Here is a 22,123-nt window from a genome sequence, read left to right as displayed (position 1 = left end):
TATATACGGGTTTTGGGTTCCTTTGTCACGTTACGAACCCCAAACCCTCTCGCCATCATTATTCGCTTCTGTTATCATCCCTACACAAACCCCAACCGAAACACGTCCCTAGTCGTGGATTTCATCATTCTTTGATTGGTTTTGTCGATCCCGAAGTTCAAGTGTATTCGTCTCACCGTAATTAGTGTTTTCTGCCTCTAATCTTCATTTAACGATTAATATAAGATCCTAATAGCTTCTACAAAGTGGTATAAGAGCTGTGGGTTGTGATTAAATCATTTTTTGAGTCGAATCTGTGTTTTTAATTTTAGGGTTTTTGGTCAAAATGGCTTTATCGATCAAATTTTGAATTTTTACGTGTTTTTTAGTCACTTTAGGCTTCTGTGTTTCTGTTTAAAGTTTTCATCGTGAGTTTTTGTGTTTTGGAAGTCAAAATCGTGTTAAAATCGAAGTTTACTCGAAAACCCTAGGTTTTTTCTGCCCAGTTTACTTAAGATCAACCCTCGGTCGATCGTCTTTGACCATCAACTGTCTGTCATTCACCTTCTACCGTTCGTCACATCACATACACCCGATCGTCTCATTTAGAACTGGAGGAGAGTTAGTCATTCCATTAAACAGTTTGTCTTTACCTTCGGCGTTTGTCTCTTGACCATCGTCTGCTCATCTCTCACCATCGACCGATAGTAACAACCATCGACCAAATGACTTGTAACTCCCCTACTGCTTAACAATTTATGCCATCATACTTAAGACACAGATCATCGACCGACAATCATTGACCATCGACAGACTGTTACTGACCATCGGTCGACACTCTGTTAATACAGAATCTTAAAACATAACTTAATCACACCTAATTAATCATAAAGTCGGACACTAATCAAGATGTAGCTAGTGAATATACCGCACTTGTGATAACTCGTGGACATCAGAAAATGTTACTTTCCGAGAGTGAATCGGTAACTTCAAATAAGGTTCTGAAACTTGAGAACCTTAGGGACTTTTTGGACTGGAAAACCAGATTTATGATCTATTTGAACGGTATTGACTCTAGGGTGTAGGAGTTCATTGAGACTGAGTATGTATGGCTTGAAGGGGGTGATGGTGAACTGAAGGAGACATCACAGTTTGATCATGCTGAATGTGAGCAGTATAATTTGGAATGTAAATGTTATGCACAACTTACTCAGGCTTTATCTAAGGAAATCCTTTAGCAGTTTAAGAATAGAAATAAGACATCATATACACTTTGGTTAGCTCTTCAATCAGCCACAGAGGGTACTGCTACTTACCGGGAAACTAAGGGTAAGGTTTTGAAAGATGAATGGAGAGTGTTTGCTGCTCTTCCTTCTGAGACTCTTGCACAGACTTTGTCAAGATACCGTCTTCTTATCGCTGAGATGACTGATTATGGGATTAAGGTGACATATGCTAAGGCTATACGGGTTTTGAATGATGGACTTCCAGAGAGATGGGATGCGTAAATTGAATAGATTCATAAGAGGGCCATTACATCTGGTAGACAGTTGACATTGATAGCCTTTACATCCAAGCATATGTAAAAGGATGTCCAAGTTGAGGCTAAGAGAAAATGACTTGGAACTGCTGCTGCTTCTACAGCTAGTATCTCATCTTCAGCGATACATGCTCCATTGCAGACAACTTACATATGAGCTAATGCTTCTCAGACCTCGGCACTGCAGTCAGTGTCTGGCTATTTTTAAGCTAAATCTCAAGCATAGGTTTCATCCGCTAAATTGATTGAGTCTTCACCTACACAACAGAGTCAGACCCAGTGCTAAAGACTGAGAACATCAAGAAGAGACCTATAGAGTTGATTCAGGAGGACATGGCATTGGTGGCTATAGTTGTTAATTCATACAATGATATGATCAGTGGGCAAATAGTTAATGGTTATCTTGAGAGTGAGGATTATGATCAAATTGGTGAGGATGAGTTAGAGAGAATGGATATCTTGTGGTCAATGGGTAGTGTTGTGAGACATGCACGCAAGTTGTGACGATCGATCCAAATCCGTATAGACGAACACGTCATTCATCGATTTCATTGCGAGGTATTTGACCTCTATATGATACGTTTTGTAAACATTGCATTCTTTTGAAAAGGCACACCATAAATGAATATTTAAATCAAAGGTTTTTGACATCTGATGATTTCTACATATAGACAATCACCATAAATAATAGTTTACAATAGTACTTCCGTTGACAATGCAGTCAAAATAAGATACATGGTGATGATTTGGTGAATGCAACGTTTCCTTGAAAAATATGCCATGTAAGATTCCATGCACATAGCTTGTCTAACATATAAGCAAACATCGGAAGACTTCTAGGGAACCTGAGAATAAACATGCTAACAAGTGTCAACACAAAGGTTGGTGAGTTCATAGTTTTAGTGTTTCGCATAATCTGCATATAAAGGTGGACCACAAGATTTCAGTTGTTTCATCCAGAAACGTTTATCAAATTATTCTACAAGATTGAGCACCCTGGTAACTAAACTTTAACGTTATAATAAGTACCCCTGTTTTAACATACATGCAACCAACATGTACAATACACGCAATCCAACGTGTACTAAACTCAAATAGCATACGTTTGTTTTATAGTTCAGGCTAGGGTTTCTAAACCTGGAACAGACGGGGATGTCAAGCCCTATGGATCCATATACTACTACTCGCACCCACCAGTTCTTAAAACTGGCAGTTACTAGTTACCAAAGCTAAGGGATTTTCGGTTTAAACTCAGTGTAGAATTTAGTATGTACTTGTATCCATTGCGTTTAAAATAAATTGCATGTATTCTCAGCCCAAAAATATAGATTGCAAAAGCAATTAAAAAGGGAGCAAATGAAACTCACCTTAGCAGCACATAAAGTCGTTCACCAAAATGTGACCGAAACTTGGAATACCATATAACCTTAGATCTCAACCTAGAGAACATATGTTGGTCAAAAAATGTCTATCAAGCTAGGTCTGGTCATAGTGTATCATAATCCTAATGCTCGAGATTGACATATAAAAGTTATCCAAAGTCGTTTCAAAAAGTCAATTTTGACAATAGTTCAACAAAATGAGACGTACCCTATATAAGGATTCATTTACTCGGTTGGTAATATTCAAAAATCCAATTTATCAATCTTACAAACAAGTTGTTTAAATATTAATTGCAGATTCAAAAGCAATTCCAATTAACGTCAATCATAATTCAGTTGACCATATCTTTTGATTCGTTCATCGAAATTACGCGATTTCTAAATGAAAAGTTATTGATTTTTTTGCCAGCTTTCCAAAAACATGCATATCATATACCTTTTATCGGTAATATATGTATTTAATTCGTGATTTATCATAAACTGTTTAACGACAAAATTTAGCATACAAGCATGCATAAATATATATACTCGAGCACTAGACATGGATACACAATTAATATATAAAAGATAAGATATGAATGCTCACGTATCAATATTGTGATTCAATATTGCAGGAAAGTACGTAGACGCTACTGAGATGATAAACAGTAGGTTTGACTTGCAAATATTATCCTCAAACATTACCCATAACCTCCATAGCTATAACCCATAATTTCCTTAGCTATATCCCGCTCGAAAACCCATTTTGAAAGTGACACGCTCATAACCTCGTCGTAATATTTTATGTATAATATTACTAATAATAATAATATGATTAATAATAATAATATTAATCTTAATAATAATAATAATAATAATAATAATAATAATAATAATAATAATAATAATAATAATATTAATATAAATAATAATATAAATATAAATAATAGAGAGATCAGTGTTGTATATGTGTGTGTAAACGAACAGAAATCGACTGGAATTTATAGATGTCTCATGTCCATCCCTCCCATGCGATCGCATGGGTTCACAGGCTTACAGCCATGCGATCGCATGGCCTCTAAATCCAGCTCGCATTGTTTTTGTCCTAAAGCTTGTCGACATATTTTTATATTAATATATAATTTATATAATTTATATAATTTATATAATTAATTATATATTATATTAAATTCACGTGCATAGTTGACTTGTAATTTTTGTTCCGATAAGTCGTACGTCGTCACTCGACTTATGTCCCGGTTCCAGTTTTTCGAACATCCTTTCGTATACTGAGAAAACTTGTACTTTATTTTTTGTGAATCGTACCTTTGTCAAAATATAGTCTTAAATTATCCATAAACTATACCACTCGAGATATAACTTATACATTTGAGTGATTTGGTCATTTACTTCTATAAATCATCGTCTCGCTATTTGTTAATATATATATAATATATACATTTTCATTTCATTTTGAAATAGTGTTTTACAGAAATCGCTATTTGTTAATATATATAACTTATACATTTTCATTTTTTTTTACCGTAGTGAATAGTGATTTTCGAAAACACTGTAGCTTTTCGGGTACTGTAGCAATTCGAAAATACTGTAGCAAATTAGTGTTTTACTGGTTCATCTTAAACGTTTTAGTTAACTTATCTAAATATTAATCGAATCAATAATCGAATGTTACTATCGTTTACTAAATAACTTGAAATCATATATATATATATATATATATATATATATATATATATATATATATATATATATATATATATATATATATATATATATATATATATATATATATATATATATATATATGCACATTAAGTTATATATATATTGTTCGTGAATCGTCGAGAACAGTCAAAGAATAATTGATTACATGAATATAGTTCCAAAACTTGAGACTCAACATTACAGACTTTGCCTATCATGTCGAAAACATTAAATTATTTAAAGATAAAGTTTAAATTTGGTCAGAAATTTCTGGGTCCTCACACAAGTACTTGAAGAGAACACGTCAGAGGACTTTGAGCGTTAATAGAAATACTAAGTTTGGTTTGGTTTTCATATGTCCAAGGTTAGATGTCATAATTGTGATGAGCTTGGTCACTTCAATAGAACGTGTACAAGGCCTGCTAAGCCTGGTTTTCATAAGCTATTCCGTAATACACCTATTGAAGCTAATGCCAGGTACACAGTTCCCATTGAGGAGATCTCTAAGGATGCTACCGCAAGTGGTAAATCTAAAGCTTTGACTACTACCTATGCTGATGAAGTTTGTGATTGGTCTATTTCTGTTGAGACTGATAAATCAAATGTGGTTTTTGTGAGTAAGACTGAAGCAGAGATTGAAGAAGAAAGAGCTATTAGAAGGAATGCACAGTGTGTTGGTAAAGATAATCCTGATTGCAAATGCTATATTTGCAAGTGTGATGCTAGGATGAAGAGAGTTGAGGAAATTATGAAGCGTTGTCTTAGAAAGAGAATTAAGGATCGGTCATATGATAAGTTCCGCAAGGCTAAGGATTCGTCAGATTTAGAGTTTACTACAGAATCTTTTGATAAAGATGAACCGTTGGGTCTTGATTTTTATAAGAATACATGGTTTAAGAAGGAACAAGATGAATTGGTTACCGTTTGTGGCAACAGTGCTGATCAAAAGGTTGTTACAGTGAAAGAGTCTGATGGTAATGCTAATGTTGGAGGCATTAGAGGTTATGATGCTGATTATTCTGATAGTACAAGTTCAGAGTCCGAATCCGAATCAGATTCAGATTCACAGGATGGTCAGAACGATTATGCTTTCATGGCCAACACGTCAAATATTGACAAGGTATGTAATGATTCAGTTTCTGTATGTTCTAAATGTGCTGATTTTGAAAAGGATATAGCTAGACTTGAATGTGTGATATCTAAGCTTAGTGAAATCCCTGTTACTAGTGAGAATTGTCCTAAACTTAGACTTGAAGTTAAGAATGTAAGTCTAGACAATCAGACAAATAAAAAGAACTATCGGGATGCTATTTATTACCTTAATAAGCAGAAAGATTATGTGGATGCCATTAAGACCTTAGAAAATCAAGTAGATCATTTAAAGGCAATAGTCATAGATGATCAAAAGGTAATTAACATGCACTTAAATTAGATAGAGACACTTAAGGAGGAAAAGGATGCTTATAAGTTAAAGTATGAATCTGAAAAGGCTAGGATTGATAATTGGCAGCGAACATCCTATGTGATGCTGACCTTTAACCCTCCTAAGAATGATAAACATTAAGGTTTAGGCTACAATCAGGTTGCTCCACCACTTAGGAATGAATATATTGTGAAACCTAGTGAGAAGTGTAGGAGTGAGATCCTAGAACAACAACATGTTGATTCTAAGGAAATGCATGTTGAGACTAAGGACCAAAGTGTTGAGGTTAAGAAACCTGTAGAAGTTGTCTATGAGACGGAGTCCGATACTGATATCGACACCTAGAAGGATAGCAAACCATTTAAGCTTGTGACTAAACCTATCACTATTGTGAAAAATCCTGAGAATGCTCGTAGGGTTACTGATAGTCAGAAATCTCCATTAAAGCAAGTTGAGAATCCTAAACAGAATAAAAAGAAGAACACTCTGTTAGCTCCTGTTAAGTTTGTAAAGAAAAGTAATGCAGTTAAGAGGGAGGTTGTTTATCCAAAAGTTGAACTACCACCAAAAGGTGAGAGATCCAACTCCGGCAATGTGCCGAAGTATGTTCCCCCTAGTCATCGACAAACTGTTAAACAACAAGTTTCGTCACCTCCTCCGATTAGACAACAGACCACACCACCTAGGAGACAGTTTTCACCTCCTAGTCGTCAAGTTTTTAATTCCAATTATTTTGATAATGTTAATTGTTATAATTGTGGAATGTTGGGACATCAGGTTGTGAATTGTAAACCCTTTAATCAGACACCACACAAGAAGATTGATCTTAGTCCTAAATGAGTTTTCAATAGAAGATCATCTTAACCTGTGTCAAATTCTTCTTTTGTTCAAAACAATGGAGTTAAAGTTTTTCAAACAAATGATTATTATAGGAAACCTTTACCTAAGAATACTGTTTAGAAACGAAAATCAGGAGTGAAAGGTGTCCAGAACTCTGAAGGTCCTTCTGGATCTAAGGGATAATGGGTCGAGTTGCTAGTTGTTGGCGTTGATGGGAAACCCACAGCTATTAGGGCATGGGTGGACCTCTCTAACAAATCTCCTAATTTTCATGTGCAGGTCGTCTACAATCTACGATGCAGTACATGGATTGTTGATAGTGGGGCATCCAGGTACATGACAGGGAACTTGTCCTTACTTTCAAATGTCAAAACAATGAATGGAGGACCAGTTTCTTTTGCAGGGAGTGAAGGAGGTTTTATTAATGCGCAAGGGGTGATTGCTATTGAGAATGTCAGCTTTGATAAAGTTTATTTTGTGGAGCAGATGTCAAACAATCTGATTTCAGTTTTACAAGTTGCTGGGAAAAAGTATACAGTTGCATTTGATGACAAGTTTTGTTATATTTTGAGGAAAGAGTTTGTGATTCCGGGGGACATGATTTTGATGAACGCTCCAAGGTACAAGGATATTTATATTCTTAACATGTGAAAGGCTCATGTGAAAGTAGCTATGGGCCATCAGGCTTTCGTTTCTAAAGCTATTGAGCAGGAGTCTATCATATGGCACAAGCGTATGGGTCATCTTAGTCTTAGAAAGATGAATAATATGATCCAAAATGGATTAGTTGATGGTGTTAATGTTGAAAGTTTTCATATTCCTGAAGGTTATCTTCCGTGTTGTGAGGACCCGGGAATTTCCGACCAAATTTAAACTTAATCTTTATATGATTTCGCCATGATAAGTAAAGTCTGTAATGTTGAATCTCGAAAATATTGAACTGTTCATATATTCATTTGGCCTTTGACTGTTCCCGACGATTCACGAACAATTGTTTGTAAATAAATACATATATATATAAATGTATGTATATATAACAACTTGAAATTATAAAATAAACAATAGAATTAAAAATGTAAAATAGGATACAAAATAATAAAGTGTAAATTTAAAATGAATATATATATAAATATATATCATTTTAATAAATAATTAATATTATATGTGTATTGTAATATATATAACTTATATATAATAAATAAAATTATCATATTATATATAATTATTAAATATTAAATATCACATAATTAATAATATACAATACAAGTTAAGAATATAGTTGACATAATAACTTTTATTAATTATCATTAATACAATACTAATATTAATATTAATATTAGTTTTAGGTGTATACTATAATTTGTAAGTTAAATATTATCGGTTATCATAAATGTTATTATTATGTGGTAGTATTAGAATTATTAGTATATATTATCATCAATCATCAATTATTATAAAGTAATAGATATACATATAAGTTTATATATAATATATGAACTCATATATTTAAACCATTAGACATTGCCATCAACTCATTTTCCCTGTCATTTCTACTTTACCCGTGAATGATTAAAGACTTAGTGTTATTAATAGGTGCATGGTTATTGTCTTAAACTGGGATATCTAATATTACTTAAATATATATAAATGTAATGCTTTACATAAAACTCCATACACAAGACACCAACTCAATCATTCCCCACATGTAACCACTTTTCAATTACTTCTTTTTCTACTTCAACTTTACACTAACCACTTTATCTATTAGTTATTACATTAATATTTTCTCCTTATAGGTTTCCAGCTCATTAGATTTATATGTGTATAAAATAAACATAGCATATGCACATACATAGAAATCTATCCATCTACTGCTCTTTAACATAATCCAACCGCCATCGCCTTTGACTCCCTGCAACACACCCTTTGGAAATCGTAACAACATTTTGATCACTAAACCATCACCTTAACCATCAAGTAAGGGAGATATATAAACTGCTGCTATCGCTATAATCAATCACCCAAACCATTACTGTAGCGAATGCATTATTGTGTTATTGCAGTCTTCGAACAAACCACCAGACAAACTATCATTCGCTGCTGTCCGGTACATATTTACGATCCAATAACCACAAAGATCAATCACCACACAACATACTCTTGCCTGCTTAAACAAAACCCACCATCACCTGCGTTCACCCTTCTTTCTTTTCTGTCAAATTCCCAGCCATAAACTAACCTCAAACCACCATTAAATGATTATGTAGCTCGAATCATTAGTTGTTACTGCTACTGGTTACTAATCGACTTACAAAACTAACCAAACCCACAAACAGCATTGATTACGGCTTCTATTCCTGTTTCTATATGATTGACAACAACCCTAATCCACCATCAATAACACTATAACAAAACCTCAAACCCAACTCATTTGGCTCACTTGTACCTGCTACTGTCATTATCAAACACGTCCTGTTAAACCTGCAACATAACCACAAACATATCAACTATTGTGGTACGTTTTTGGTTTCTGATTGGAATAAAACACCAACCCACCTCTAATCACTGTTATTTATATATATATTATCATTAACAATATCTAACAAGAACTAATTCCTAGTAATCATCTTCAATCTGTAACTAACTAATGTTATTTATATCTGAACCAGATCGAATGAGAACGATTTAAGACCATCGTGTGTTACACTGAACCGGAACCCTTCAAGGACACAATTTACTACGGTTTAGGTTTGATCCTTTTAAAAGATACAGAAATTATAGAATGATTAATGAAAGTTAGGAAGATATAATAACCAATTACCTATTTTCACCAATTAAAGAACGGATTATGTGATCGTGGATGAGGATTGATGTTCATCGATGATGGCGAAGACTGATAACGATGATTGAACGGTGATGGTGATGAATCTGTAACTGGAATATCCCACGAGGATTGTTGATTGAACGAGTGATCATTTGATGAATCGAAGGTCCTAGGAAATCGTGATTTTCTTCTGCGTTTGTGCTCTGCCTCCTCGATCTGTTTGTGGACACAACAAAAACCCATCAATCCCTTTTTTTTTAATCGGTATATAATCCGTATTATTATTTTTATTCAAATTATTATTATTATTATTATTACTATTATTATTATTATTATCAGTATTATTATTATTATTATTATTATTATTATTAGAAATTAGAATGATAGAATTATCATAAATATTAAAATTAATTGTATTATTGATATGATTATTAGAATTAGCATCATTAATATTATTATTATCATTGTTAGAAAAATTATCATTTTTATTAAAATCATTATTAAGATTATTGTTATTAGTGTTATTATTATTATTAGAATTATAACTATTATAATTATTATATAATGTATTATGATTAACATGATCAAATTAAAATTTCAATTATTATTATTATTATTATTATATTATTATTATTATTATTATTATTATTATTATTATTATTATTATTATTATTATTATTATTATTATTATTACTAAAATTAATATTATTACTAGTATTATTATAAGTAATACTACTATTATAATCTTACCAATATAGTATTTTTATCAATATCAATATTATGATTATGATTGGTATTATTAATATTATTATAAATATGATACAATTTATTGGTACTTCCATAAATATTAGTATTATTATCATTTTATAAATAATAGGAATTATTATTATTAACATAACATTATATTTATCATTACTAATAGTAATTTAGTATAATTAAAACTACTGTTTTGATAAACAAATGAATTATATAAATAATTAAGTTAACACATATAACTTAACAAATTATCTTTATATATAAAAGGAATATATGAAACATAAATATATTATTAAAAATAAAAAAAATGATATAATTAATAAGTTATATATATAAACTTATTCGATTACGTTTATGTGTATTAATATATATACAAATGATATAGGTTCGTGAATCCAAGGCCAACTCTGCATTGTTCAATAAAGTCATATGTATTTTTACTACAAAATACATTAGGTGAGTTTCATTGATCCCCTTTTACTCTTTACATTTTTGGGGCTGAGAATACATGTAAATGCTTTAGTAACTGTTTTACAATAATTATATGCGTGAGTTTCATTAATCCCTTTTTAAATGCTTTTGCAATATATATTTTTGGGACTGAGAATACATGCGCTGCTTTTATAATTGTTTTACGAAATAGACACAAGTACGTGAAACTACATTCTACGGTTGAATTATCGAAATCGAATATGCCCCTTTTTATTAAGTCTGGTAATCTAAGAATTAGGGAACAGACACCCTAATTGACGCGAACTCTAAAGATAGATCTATCGGGCCCAACAAGCCCCATCCAAAGTACCGGATGCTTTAGTACTTCGAAATTTATATCATGTCCGAAGGAGGATCCCAGAATGATGGGGATATTCTTATATGCATATTGTGAATGTCGGTTACCAGGTGTTCAATCCATATGAATGATATTTTTGTCTCTATGCATGGGACGTATGATTATGAGAAATGGAAGTATGAAATCTTGTGGTCTATTAAAATTATGAAATGATTCTTTATGATAAACTAATGAACTCACCAACCTTTTGGTTGACACTTTAAAGCATGTTTATTCTCAGGTACGAAAGAAATCTTCTGCTGTGCATTTGCTCATCTTAGAGATATTACTTGGAGTCATTCATGACATATTTCAAAAGACGTTGCATTCGAGTCGTTGAGTTCATCAAGATTATTATTTAGTCAATTATAGTTGAATATATTATAAAATGATATGCATGCCGTCAACTTTCGATGTAAAGCAAGTTTGTCTTTTAAAAACGAATGCAATGTTTGTAAAATGTATCATATAGAGGTCAAGTACCTCGCGATGTAATCAACTATTATGAATCGTTTATAATCGATATGGACTTCGTCCGGATGGATTAGGACGGGTCATGACAGTTGGTATCAGAGCGGTGGTCTTAGCGAACCAGGTCTTGCATTAGTATGTCTAACTAGTAGTTGTTTAGATGCATTAGTGAGTCTGGACTTCGACCGTGTCTGCATGTCAACAGTTTTGCTTATCATTTTTGTCAGAAATCATCTGCTTATCATCCTTAGGAAATTACCTGCTTATCATTCTTAGGGAATCACTTGCTTATCATTCTTAGTCTAGACACATCTTGCTGCATTGGCTACATGAATAGTGTATAGACAAAAATTCATATCTTAGCGTATCTGATACTTTATATCTTAGCGTATCTGTTACTGTAACTTTTCCTGACAACTTCCGTAGATTCCTCCGTAACTTATGGGATTTTTGTATTATATATGCATATGTAAATTATGTATTGCAGGGTACTAATCTACATCCTATAATCTATTTCTTATCGAAAATCCTCCATCTGATCGTACGAGATGAATCCTGCAACCAGTTCGAGTCCCTCAGATTCCGATAGCTATTCTGATGGTTATTCCGACAGCTATTCCGACATAGATGTTCACCTGAGCTCCGAAAACACCGTCATCGGCATGAATCAACCAATCAGCCATTATCAATTCATCTGATGGGTTCGTAGTCGACTTAATTAATGGAAATGCGCAGAAGGCAATCCCTTCCACCAACCGAATTCACCTCTTGACAATGAACCTGAAGCGTTTACCGGTGAACCTGTTCGAGACACCATTTTCAGTCTCATTTCCAGGGTAACTCGACAAGATTATATTCTATCCACAATTCTGAACCTTATTCATCCACTCGTTCCGACCGACAATCATCCTGAAGTAACAAGTCAACGAACTTCACGCTCGAATAATCAATTCGAAGAATATGGTGCAAAATGTACCAGCTTCAGCAACATCACCGGCACCAACAGTACCATCAATAACAGCACCAGTACCATCAACAATCCATGCTTCAATATAATCATCTGTACTTTGAGTATGATCTTCGTTCTACGTATCGTTCTACCTCATTTATCTTCGTTCGACATGACGAATATGTAATCTCTAAAGATTTAGAGATTAGTTATTCTAGTTCCAACCGAAAAGCAAATGAGTTTAATATCATATTAACTCATTAAATCCATGAATACATCTGAAGAAAATATATATATATGTATATATGTTTTCATAAAGATTGTAATTAAAAATTCTCTTGTACAAACTGTTAATGGTGAAAATATTTTAACGGGTAGGTAATACCCGAGGACTATTTAAATTTCACATTAATAAGTTACATTGTACGTTCTTCGAATCTGTTTCAATAGTCATATACTATCCTACTTACATCCACCGATATACAAATCCGTTCACCACCGAATAACCATATTCATCCAAATACATATTTGGATTTTGACCTATCAGAATCCAACAAGTGGCATAATGAAGAAATAATGGACACAATAAAAATTGATTAGAAACAGATTAATTAACAATATGAAATTCTATTAAGAATCCACGCTGACAAAATCCTAGCTAACTATTCCTAGCTAACTGTTAATTCCGTATTACCATTTAATTATCGCAATTTATTTATCGCAGTTTATTTATCGCAATTTACATTCTCACAATTTTATTTATCGTCATTTAATTTCGGTTATTTACTTTACGCACTTTATTTATCGTCATTTAATTTCTGTTATTTATTTTACGCACTTTAAATATCGGGACATGTATACAAGGTTTTGACATATCATATCGACGCATCTATATATATTATTTGGAATCACCATAGACACTCTATATGCAGTAATGATCGAGTTCTCTATACAGGGTTGAGGTTGATTCTCAAATAATATATATACTTTGAGTTGTGATCGAGTCTGAGACATGTACACGGGTCACGGTATTTATTAATCAATTCGAATATTATATATTAAATTATATATGAATTACTGGACTGTTACTGTGGAATATCAACTGTGGACTACCAACACTGGACAATTAAAATGAATTAAAATATTGATTATAACATATGAAACTAAACAATTCTTCAAGTTTGCCACTTGATTTCATCTTAAACCTCATTTGTATCTTGACGATTACAATCCGCGTTCAAACCTTTCATGATTCTTGAAAACACCTCAATCGAGAGGATGAACCAACTGCACATTTCCTATGGAAGAAAAGATCGATGCATATTATTATGCACCTGAAAACACTCGGAACTTGAGTAAACGTTTAACGCATAGCTGTGCTAATTCCTTTAGCGTTATTATTATCGAAAATAAATTTGCAATCTCTTTCCAAATTAGCCTATTTTGTCACAGCTCCAACAAGTCAACTTCGACTTTTCGTTCGAAACAACCTTATTATAACCTTGATATGTATACGTGCTCTTTTATTGTTACCGGGGAACCTTTCACATTTTACCATATTACCAACAAATGTACCAGCAACCTCGTTTCTTCTTGGTTTAAATCTCTCTGATAAATCATTATATTTATTCATTGAAACCCTATCATATACCCATCCGCATCTTGTAACGAATACTGCCATACCAATTACCGGGAATCAGCTATCAGTACTTTGAAAACTCACAACATATCTACATCAACAGTTATATGTATCCATATAACATTTATCTCTTAGAATTATGATCTTTCATTCTGAAAAGTACTCAGTCACAAATCAATACTCTGAATGTTGAAAAAGCTGAATGAAGCAGCAGAAACCATAGACAATCGTAAAACGACCTTAATCATCGAAAGTTTGATGACAAAGAATAATATGTTGGAAAAGCTCAGAAAAGTTGGAACTGGAAAACGGATTGAGCTAACCACGAAGAAGACCAAGGACAAATACAAGGACCAAACCCTATATTCAAAGGATTCAGGTAATTCTGGATCCGTTGAAATCTTTAGAGAATATCTTGCTCCGAAGTCATGTTAAAATCTTGAGGAAAATCTTTCTCCATCAACCATCGAACTTAGAAATTCCAAAATATCATCATCAATATCTTCGATATTTCTGAAGATATTTTCATAAATATTCTAGTCCGAAATTATATACCTCCTCGTGCTTCCTGTGTATCATTATATTGGAAACATTCAATAGAAAATTTAGTACCGAAAAGCGGATTATGCGAAACTATGAAAGAAACCGTGGACAAATCACAAAGAATAAGTTTGACTACAAAGAATCTAAATGGTTCAATGTCTGCTAAAGTCTTTAGCGAATATTTTGCTCATTACTCTAAACCCTTGCGGACAATAGTCTCCATCATCCTCTGATCTTAGATATTCAAAGATATTATCGTATCTTTCATTATAAATATCCTCGATATTTCTGAATATATTTTTATAACTAATACTATCTGAAATCATTTATCTCTTCGTGTTATCAGTGTTACATCATATAGAAACTGTTAGTTTATATATTCTGTAAACTTTTGAGCTCAAAATATGAATGTTATTGAAGTAATGTTGGGAACTGATGCATGACTTAGTTTAATATAATGACACTTGATCAACGTGATTATATTACAGTAAGTCATGCTGAGTTCTACCGGGACATGATGGTTCACAGTAGATCATACCACCATCATGTGTCATGTTACATAACTATTTTTATTCTAATTAACTTCTGAACATATCAAGAAAGTATATTCTTGATAGCTCTATTCTCAATGATCCTGGTAATTTGACGAATCAAATCGTGCTATTACGTTCTTTCTTGATTATAACATTAAATTCATTCGAAACTCCATACTTACAAATCCTAGACCATTACTCGTTTTACTAGAGATCGAGAGTAGATTAAAAAGACGAAGAGCTTCGAAACATAAAGGAAGATATAAAACTCGACAACAACACTGAAATTACAATAATTAAAAATTAAAACATCACGACAATTAAAAATTAAAAGATTATAATCAAACTACTCGTCGTCATCAATTGTCATCTGCAAAGTAGCATTCACCAGTCATTTCACCATCCGTAAGGTACTCTGGAGACATCGGTATTTCTCTTGATGCCTCAACTGCTGCTTCAGCTGATTCATCGAGGTAACGATAACCCAACGTCTCTTCATCTTCAAGAACCGCATACAAAGAAATGCGTTTACCGCGATCTTCAATGGTATCTTTTATAAAGTACCATTGATCATCGGTACACAGAAAACTTGCCCTACAATCCGCATCATAATCGTCTTTATAAAAGAACACAGACGTGAATTCACACGGAACTTTTTCCTTCAGAAAGGACAGAAAATCTTGTAAACCAACATCACGAATGTCGATATCTTCAAACGAAATACTGTCTCCCCACTCATATTCCTTCATTTGATTACGGAAATCACCTCCGTAATGAACATCGAATGAAACAATCATTGGGGGAAGTGTTAACATTTTTCAGTTTGGGAGTGTTTGATTTTGATCTTGAGAAAGATGGAAATATAAAAGAAATATATGTTTGAGTGTATAAAATGAAGTATATGGTTGGTGTTTATATAGTGTAAAAGTGACCGTTGGGATAGCCGTTGGAATTTTTTTTTTTTTTTTACAAAGGGCTAAAAAAAATAAAAAATTATTTGGGCAAGTTTTTGGGCGAAGGTGGACGATGCCCGTTGGGACCTCTCTCATGATAGTTTCATTCGTGCTCATCGAATAATCGAATTATTTTATCTGTATTATTTTGTAATGATGAACACTCTATTTATCAACTCATATTTGTCAAGAAAAACATATTTATTGTTTGCCATGACGACCTCACTCAAATTTCGGGACGAAATTTTTTTAACGGGTAGGTACTGTGATGACCCGGGAATTTCCGACCAAATTTAAACTTAATCTTTATATGATTTCACCATGATAAGTAAAGTCTGTAATGTTGAATCTCGAAAATATTGAACTATTCATATATTCATTTGGCCTTTGACTGTTCCCGACGATTCACGAACAATTGTTTGTAAATAAATACATATATATATAAATGTATGTATATATAACAACTTGAAATTATAAAATAAACAATAGAATTAAAAATGTAAAATAGGATACAAAATAATAAAGTGTAAATTTAAAATGAATATATATATAAATATATATCATTTTAATAAATAATTAATATTATATGTGTATTGTAATATATATAACTTATATATAATAAATAAAATTATCATGTTATATATAATTATTAAATATTAAATATCACATAATTAATAATATACAATACAAGTTAAGAATATAGTTGACATAATAACTTTTATTAATTATCATTAATACAATACTAATATCAATATTAATATTAGTTTTAGGTGTATACTATAATTTGTAAGTTAAATATTATCGGTTATCATAAATGTTATTATTATGTGGTAGTATTAGAATTATTAGTATATATTATCATCAATCATCAATTATTATAAAGTAATAGATATACATATAAGTTTATATATAATATATGAACTCATATATTTAAACCATTAGACATTGCCATCAACTCATTTTCCCTGTCATTTCTACTTTACCCGTGAATGATTAAAGACTTAGTGTTATTAATAGGTGCATGGTTATTGTCTTAAACTGGGATATCTAATATTACTTAAATATATATAAATGTAATGCTTTACATAAAACTCCATACACAAGACACCAACTCAATCATTCCCCACATGTAACCACTTTTCAATTACTTATTTTTCTATTTCAACTTTACACTAACCACTTTATCTATTAGTTATTACATTAATATTTTCTCCTTATAGGTTTCCAGCTCATTAGATTTATATGTGTATAAAATAAACATAGCATATGCACATACATAGAAATCTATCCATCTACTGCTCTTTTACATAATCAAACCGCCATCGCCTTTGACTCCCTACAACACACCCTTTGGAAATCGTAACAACATTTTGATCACTAAACCATCACCTTAACCATCAAGTACGGGAGATATATAAACTGTTGCTATCGCTATAATCAATCACCCAAACCATTACTGTAGCGAATGTATTATTGTGTTATTGCAGTCTTCGAACAAACCACCAGACAAACTATCATTCGCTGCTGTCCGGTACCTATTTACGATCCAATAACCACAAAGATCAAACACCATACAACATACTCTTGCCTGCTTAAACAAAACCCACCATCACCTGCGTTCACCCTTCTTTCTTTTCTGTCAAATTCCCAGCCATAAACTAACCTCAAACCACCATTAAATGATTATGTAGCTCGAATCATTAGTTGTTACTGCTACTGGTTACTAATCGACTTACAAAACTAACCAAACCCACAAACAGCATTGATTACGGCTTCTGTTCCTGTTTCTATATGATTGAGAACAACCCTAATCTACTATCAATAACACTATAACAAAACCTCAAACCCAACTCATTTGGCTCGCTTGTACCTGCTACTGTCATTATCAAACACGTCCTGTTAAACCTGCAACATAACCACAAACATATCAACTATTGTGGTACGTTTTTGGTTTCTGATTGGAATAAAACACCAACCCACCTCTAATCACTGTTATTTATACATATATTATCATTAACAATATCTAACAAGAACTAATTCCTAGTAATCATCTTCAATCTGTAACTAACTAATGTTATTTGTATCTGAACCAGATCGAATGAAAATGATTTAAGACCATCGTGTGTTACACTGAACGGGAACCCTTCAAGGACACAATTTACTACGATTTAGGTTTGATCCTTTTAAAAGATACAGAAATTATAGAATGATTAATGAAAGTTAGGAAGATATAATAACCAATTACCTATTTTCACCAATTAAAGAACGGATTATGTGATTGTGGATGAGGATTGATGTTCATCGATGATGGCGAAGACTGATAACGATGATTGAACGGTGATGGTGATGAATCTGTAACCGGAATATCCCACGAGGATTGTTGATTGAACGAGTGATCATTTGATGAATCGAAGGTCCTAGGAAATCGTGATTTTCTTCTGCGTTTGTGCTCTGCCTCCTCGATCTGTTTGTGGACACAACAAAAACCCATCAATCCCTTTTTTTTAATCGGTATATAATCCGTATTATTATTTTTATTCAAATTATTATTATTATTATTACTATTATTATTATTATTATCATTATTATTATTATTATTATTATTATTATTATTATTATTAGAAATTAGAATGATAGAATTATCATAAATATTAAAATTAATTGTATTATTGATATGATTATTAGAATTAGCATCATTAATATTATTATTATCATTGTTAGAAAAATTATCATTTTTATCATTTTTATTAAAATCATTATTAAGATTATTGTTATTAGTGTTATTATTATTATTAGAATTATAACTATTAGAATTATTATATAATGTATTATGATTAACATGATCAAATTAAAATTTCAATTATTATTATTATTATTATTATTATTATTATTATTATTATTATTATTATTATTATTATTATTATTATTACTAAAATTAATATTATTACTAGTATTATTATAAGTAATACTACTATTATAATCTTACCAATAAAGTATTTTTATCAATATCAATATTATGATTATGATTGGTATTATTAATATTATTATAAATATGATACAATTTATTGGTACTTCCATAAATATTAGTATTATTATCATTTTATAAATAATAGGAATTATTATTATTAACATAACATTATATTTATCATTACTAATAGTAATTTAGTATAATTAAAACTACTGTTTTGATAAACAAATGAATTATATAAATAATTAAGTTAACACATATAACTTAACAAATTATCTTTATATATAAAAGGAATATATGAAACATAAATATATTATTAAAAATAAAAAAAATGATATAATTAATAAGTTATATATATAAACTTATTCGATTACGTTTATGTGTATTAATATATATACAAATGATATAGGTTCGTGAATCCAAGGCCAACTCTGCATTGTTCAATAAAGTCATATGTATTTTTACTACAAAATACATTAGGTGAGTTTCATTGATCCCCTTTTACTCTTTACATTTTTGGGGCTGAGAATACATGTAAATGCTTTAGTAACTGTTTTACAATAATTATATGCGTGAGTTTCATTAATCCCTTTTTAAATGCTTTTGCAATATATATTTTTGGGACTGAGAATACATGCGCTGCTTTTATAATTGTTTTACGAAATAGACACAAGTACGTGAAACTACATTCTATGGTTGAATTATCGAAATCGAATATGCCCCTTTTTATTAAGTCTGGTAATCTAAGAATTAGGGAACAGACACCCTAATTGACACAAACTCTAAAGATAGATCTATCGGGCCCAACAAGCCCCATCCAAAGTACCGGATGCTTTAGTACTTCGAAATTTATATCATGTCCGAAGGAGGATCCCGGAATGATGGGGATATTCTTATATGCATATTGTGAATGTAAGTTACCAGGTGTTCAATCCATATGAATGATATTTTTGTCTCTATGCATGGGACGTATGATTATGAGAAATGGAAGTATGAAATCTTGTGGTCTATTAAAATTATGAAATGATTCTTTATGATAAACTAATGAACTCACCAACCTTTTGGTTGACACTTTAAAGCATGTTTATTCTCAGGTACGAAAGAAATCTTCCGCTGTGCATTTGCTCATCTTAGAGATATTACTTGGAGTCATTCATGACATATTTCAAAAGACGTTGCATTCGAGTCGTTGAGTTCATCAAGATTATTATTTAGTCAATTATAGTTGAATATATTATGAAATGATATGCATGCCGTCAACTTTCGATGTAAAGTAAGTTTGTCTTTTAAAAACGAATGCAATGTTTGTAAAATGTATCATATAGAGGTCAAGTACCTCGCGATGTAATCAACTATTATGAATCGTTTATAATCGATATGGACTTCGTCCGGATGGATTAGGACAGGTCATGAAACGTGTAAGCAAGGGAAACACACTAAGAAATCTCATGCTACCAAGAAACATCTTCCTGTTAGTATTCCTCTAGAGTTGTTGCACATGGATCTTTTTAGTCCAGTTAATCACAAAACTATCACAGGAGAGTCATACTGCTTGGTGGTTATTGATGAGTATTCACGTTTCTCTTGGGTTATTATGTTGAAGAATAAATCAGATACTTTTGAGTACATTAAAGTTTTGATTCTGAAGCTTGAAAGTTTATATAAGTTAAAAGTGAGAAAGATTTGTACAGACAATGGTATGGAATTCAAGAATCATCAGATGCTGCAATTTTGTAATGAGAAGGGGATACAACAACAGTTCATTCCAGCCTACACACCACAGTCAAATGGTGTTACTGAGAGAAAGAATAGGACATTAATTGAGACTACCAGAACTATGTTAGCTGATTCATGTTTGCCCATTACTTTCTGGGGTGAAGAGGTGAGTACAGCTTATTATATAATGAACAGAGTGCTAGTGGTTAAGAGGCATGGGAAAACCTATTATAAATTGTTACACAGGAGAAAGCCAAATATTAAACATCTTGAACCTTTTAATGCTCCTTGTACTATCTTGGTACAGACACTGGAGGGAAATTTAATTCGAAGGTTGTCCCTGGTTGTAAGACCCTGTTTCCTGTTTTAGTTATGTGGGATGCCGTCCAAGAAGTGGGACTCCATCCAAGAAGTGGGATGCCATCCAGTAGAGAAGGACTAGACGCCGTCCAGAAAGTGGGACGCCGTCCAAATGGTCTGACGGGCCAGCTGTTGGTTTTTGTTTTAAAAAGGGGCAAATTGGTAAATTCACTTGAGTGTCGGTTTGGTGGCCACAAAACTGATCCATTGGCCATCTTATCCTCATTTCACCTCTTTTCACTCACACACTTATTTCTGGAGAGAGAGGAAGGGTTTAGAGAGAGAGCTTGATTTGGAGAGGAAGGAGTCAGATTCTCGCAAAAGCTCGGGTTCTAAAGTTGTTCATCTCATTTCTAGCTACGTTGTGGTAGTATTGGTAAGTTCAAACTCCGAATTTCATTTGTTAGATTTGATGTTCAAGTTAGGGTTTGAGCTTGATTAGTTGTGAAACCCTTTTAGATGATGAAGTGGGTTTGTGGTGACTAGTTATTCTTGTCACTTGGCGAGTTTTGGGTTGGTTGATATTTTGGCCATGATTAGGCTTTGATAATGGGTATAATCACTAGTGTTAGTGATTATGGAAGTGTTGGAACCCATTTGGGGGTATTTGGTTGATTAATTTTGAAATGGGTCAAAATTAGGGTTTATGTGCCAAATTGGGCAAGACGAGTGTTTAACACTTTTGTTCGGGTTTAATTGGTGTATTAGGACCAT

Source organism: Rutidosis leptorrhynchoides, chromosome 1 (genome assembly GCF_046630445.1).
Source record: "Rutidosis leptorrhynchoides isolate AG116_Rl617_1_P2 chromosome 1, CSIRO_AGI_Rlap_v1, whole genome shotgun sequence".
NCBI classification, from domain to species: Eukaryota; Viridiplantae; Streptophyta; class Magnoliopsida; order Asterales; family Asteraceae; genus Rutidosis; species Rutidosis leptorrhynchoides.
Note: the sequence above shows the minus strand (reverse complement) of the source record.